The sequence below is a fragment of the Terrapene carolina genome, unplaced genomic scaffold (genome assembly GCF_002925995.2).
Source record: "Terrapene carolina triunguis isolate 2854851 unplaced genomic scaffold, T_m_triunguis-2.0 Scaffold23, whole genome shotgun sequence".
Taxonomy (NCBI): Eukaryota; Metazoa; Chordata; order Testudines; family Emydidae; genus Terrapene; species Terrapene triunguis.
The window spans coordinates 30,347,519-30,352,604 of NW_020664374.1; positions in this window are offsets into that span (position 1 = coordinate 30,347,519).

The following is a 5,086-nucleotide window of genomic DNA, read 5'->3' on the forward strand; positions in this document are numbered from 1 at the left end:
CCCTGAACTCCCTGTGGGCACATGGTGGGAGGGAGGGGTCATATGGAATATGTGATGTGTCTAGAACTCTTGTGTTTAATGTTCATTTAAAAATATTTAAAAACAGAAATGTCATCCTGTGAGACCATACTGATCCCCACCTTGGGTCACTAGCAGTATTGGGATCCACAGCACAGTCCTCTACCACTGGAGCAACTGAAATCTCTAAGTGGCATTTAGGTGCCTAAATCCCTTTGTGGATCTAGCCCAGATAGATTCAGGTCAAAAGTATCCACTGATTATGAGTGCCCATGTTGAGATGATTTTTCAGAGTACTTAGCATTCTATAGCATGTAAGATATTCAAACCCAGCTCCCATTGACTTCATTAGCAACTGTGAGTGCTCAGAAGTTCAGCAAATCAGACTCCAGTGTCTCAAATCAGGCACCCAGTAAAATGAAAAACACAGTTAGTGACCACCTGTGAAAAGTCTGGTTTCAGTGACTTGCCCAGCATCACACAGGAACTCTGTGATAGAGGCAGTGATAGATTCTAATTCTCCAGCGGAGCATTCCACTCTCTGAACCTTTCTGTTTCTGCTATCCCCTGCCTTTTTCTCTACACACCTTCTAACTTCTGCAATAAATGAAGCAGGCATCCTACACACAACAGGCTCCTTCAGTACTCAGCCATGTTCATCCCTAGAGCAGGTCCATCCTGTGCACTCAATGAGAGAGGGGTTCTGTGGAGCAAAATAATATGTGATTGTGTAATTAAGGACTGCGTCACAATTCACATGTATAAGATGTGCAAATGAAGGTTGCACAGGCAACCTTAATTTGGGCATTTCCCAATTTGAGTGCTTGATTTTACAGCCTTAATAATGTTCTGTTAATGTAATTCGTGTGTGTGTGTGTGTGTGTGTGTGTGTGTGTGTGTGTGTGTGTAATACATTGTACAATTAAATTTTCATTTCAATAGTCTGGGTTATTTTATTTTATTTTATTTTTTTTAAAGGGTAATGTAATCATGTGTTACCATATTGCCCTCTAGTGGTGAAATATTATTCTTCAATAGATTGATTAGACTACACAGCATCCCCAAATGTCAAAACAACAAAGAGACCAAATATCATGTAACTCCTGTCCTGGACTCTCCATTCAGTTATGATTATACTCAGCAAAGTAGGTTCCAAAAGGAAGCAGTATGATTGATGTTATTTTGTGGCATATAGTATGCAGGTGAAGTGCATGCCACAACCGAAGATGACATGCCACAAATGAGAAGACTGTGTCACTCATGCCTTTCACTGTACTGTGAATGATGTCACCTATCCCAGGGTGCTACAATTGCCTCTCCTTCTGCTGTGTGTTATCTCCATTCTGCACTGTTCTCACACACATACTGTTCTGAAACAGTTCAATACACTAGCCGGCTTTCTAAACTTTACTGTTAACATCCAGTAATTAGTATTAGTTCCTAAGTGTGTTAAATTACACAGGGATAAAATAGTTACATGGTGAATACTATGAAATATTAAAGGGACACTGTCAACTTGACATTTAAAAACCAGTACTTTCAGGTATAACATCTTATTTTGAGAACCCTCTGCCAAATCTGGGGGGGTTAAAATTGCGTTTTCTTATCTATGATACTTATTTGGCCCATGTAACCAAAGTTTCTGAGCACTTCACTATCTCTTATGCATTTAGCTTCACAGCTCCCCTGTGAGATAGGAAAGTACTATTATTCCCCTTTCCCAGATGGGGAATTGAAGTGCAGAGAGACTAAGTAATTTGCCCAAAGTCACTCAGGAAGTCTCTGGCAGAGCAGGGAATTGAAACTGGTATCCTGCATCCCAGGCAAGCATCATTACAACTAAGGCATATTTTATAACAGGCTTTTCTCTCCCCCTTTCTGTGTGAAAGACCCATCCAAACAGTGGGAACTGCCTATCTAGGGAAAACAGTAAAATTGACTATATACAAAGTGCTGTTAGATCCACAAGCAGAATAAAAAGAATTTTTGTTCTTAATGATTTTAGTTGCAGAAGTTTTCAGCTTTACAGGTTGTCCATCCACTTTAGATGTTCTTTTATTTCTGAAAGATTTTACATTAATGAAAAAACATAATGGGGAATACCACTAGTATTTGCCTATTTATACTTCCTTATATGTAGCTGTCATTCCACCTTAGAGCTGAAAGAGGATTTTACAATCAGTTACAGATTCATCTTGTTCACAGGTAACGTGCAGAGAGCTTCTTTGGGACCCTGATTCAGCAAAGTCCTTAGAATCTGATCCACAATGCATTGAAGCCAGTAGAAAGACTCTCCCTGACTTCAGTGGGATCAGGCACTTAGAACATGCTTATCTTTAAACACATGTTTAAATCTAATCCCAGACAGCAACGCACTTAAGCATGTGCTTAAATCCTCTTGAAGTCAGATTTCAAAGTTAACTGTTTTGTTGAATTGGGCTTGTGATGTACAACACCACCTTTGAGTGAAGCCTTGTCCCGTTTGCAGCACTGCTGTTTCAGATATGAAAACTATGTGGACCTAATGATGCATACTTTGTCTAGGAGATTGGCAGTATTAAAGCAGATTGTGTAGGGTCCCTGCAGCAGAGTCCCTTTGCATAGATTTTCAACTGTTGAAAGCTGCTCAGCGGTTTTGAATGTTTCTCTTAGGGTATGTCTACACGTTGAGCTGGAAGTGTCATTTTAGCTCCAGGAGACTTACCCATGCTAGCTCTGATAGAACTAACACACTAAAAACAGAAGTGTAGCTGCGGCAGTACAAGCGTTGGGAGGGGCTAGCCACCTGAGTAGCTATGTAGAGTCTCAGACAGCCATGTACTTCTTCCACTTATGCTGCCACAGCTGCATTTAATTTTAGTGCACTAGGCTGATCAGATCTAATGCAGGTATGTCTCCTTGAGCTGGGAATAACACCCCCAACTTGAAGTGTAGACACACCCACAGTCAAAGTAGAGCTGGATAAGCAGGTAGTGTGCAGATGAGATGGCCCAAGTGTAAACTAAATGCACTATGTTAGCACACGGATATCACCATCCTGTAGAACCTCACTAATTTGCCCTAGTGAATAGGAGACCCATTGCAAACGACCTAATTTTTTCAAATTAGTGTGTGAACAAAGACAATAAAAAAGGATAATGCATCACAACATTTACACTGTTCATTCCTTTTGCAAACTGAAGCATAGTTCTGATAAGATCACAGGGATGTACAATTTTGTAACCCTTGCCCACATAATGGAACTGGGGCCAGGAAATAATCTCTTACCAAGTCTCCTATGCGTCACATCCTTATTACAGTGTGGTGTAAAGATTACATTGGTACTAGTTTGGGATGGCCTGCATTATTATAATGTGGCCACCCCCAATTCCTGTCCATAAACCACTATACCGTATCACACCATTATGTATTCTGTAGATCACATATTTTACTGAAAAACTATTTAGAGAGTTTATTAAAATGTGCTTGGGGACAATATATATTTTTTTTTAATCTTTCCACTTGCAAGCCTGGTGCCTTATTTGTTGTAAGTCCAACTATATAGGGCAGGGGGAGGAAAACTACAGCTAATACATATCAAATACTTCTAACATGTCCTAAAATACCTTTTCTATCCATCAGAACACACACATTAAAATTGCTTATGTTTAAAGTCCAATATCTCAGCACTTACAAGGCCTAGAAGCAAGTATAGTTTATCTTATCCTTTCCAACAGTATTTTACCCCTGAAGTGTACTGTATTGAACCTCACACTGGGCACTGTTCCAGGACTGCATACTGTATTTTAGGACTGGGTAATGTTAGAAAATAGAAATTCCACATTTGAGGAGGGTTGAGGTAGACAGAAAAAGCTTTATGGCAGGTTGATTTTTTTAAACGGCAGCTGTTTAAGCCGATCAGAGGTTTGGAATGTTAGAAGTAGTCCAGCAGAGATGGATTACAGTGCAGAATGCAGGTGAGGTAGTCAAAATGTGTATGCTAAATGTAATTTATCACATGGCTATCAGCACCATCTGTGTGCAAGTGTATAGATAGATTGATAAAGCTAGAATAATACATATGTAATGCAAGGGATGTACTATCAACATTTTAAACAAACATTTATGTTTTAAATTATGCAGAGTGGCCATAGTTTCCCAATGAGTTTCTAAGAGAAAACAGAAATAAATTCAAGATTCAGCTTTGCATTTTATGTTTTGCATCTTATAACGCTGTTTGATTTGATCATTTTGACAGTTTTCCCCATACGATGCAGAATTCTCCATCTGGAAGAAATATTAACTTGTCTCCCTTGTACAGAATAAAAAAACAGTGATGGTTGGTTTTATGCCTACAAGCAGAAAAACTCCTGTGTTGTTCTTCCCAGATGTGATGAGCACACTGTCTAGAGGAATTACACTGGAGTGGTCTAAATAGCAATAGAAAATATGACAATTGTTATTGGCCTCATTTCTCATGTTTATCTTTTGCTAAAGTCCCAAACATCTATTTGTTGTTTGTCATTGTTCAGAATACCAGAAACTGAAAAGATCTCTCTCTCTAAAATTATATCTGTATGTAATATAAATATAAAATTACATCTATATGTATTATACATATATGTATATAACAGCCATAAATATATATATTTTTATTTATAGTGTTACCTATGCATCTTTTAAAATAAACTTTTTAAATTTTTGATGTACATATAAGTATAGCACATCGCTTACCATAGTGTTTATTTCATTACTCACTCAAGGAGAGGGGAAGGTTCAAAGGGCAAATTCAGTGACTCTCGAACAAGTCTTTATCATAGATTGTCTTTATCTTAGATTATTATATGTAATAGTAATATTTCACTCTTATAAAACACTTTTCATGTCTAGATCACAAAGCTCTTTACTATAGCTGGTTGAAAAATGGTAAGATCTTTTGCAAACATCTTCAAAATTTTTCACAGCACGATTCTGACCTGCTCTTCTCTTTACGGAGGAAGATAAATACTCTCATCCCCATTTAACAGGTGGGAAACTGTTTCAAAGAGAGGTAAAGTAACTTACCTGAAGTCACACAGTGAATCACTGG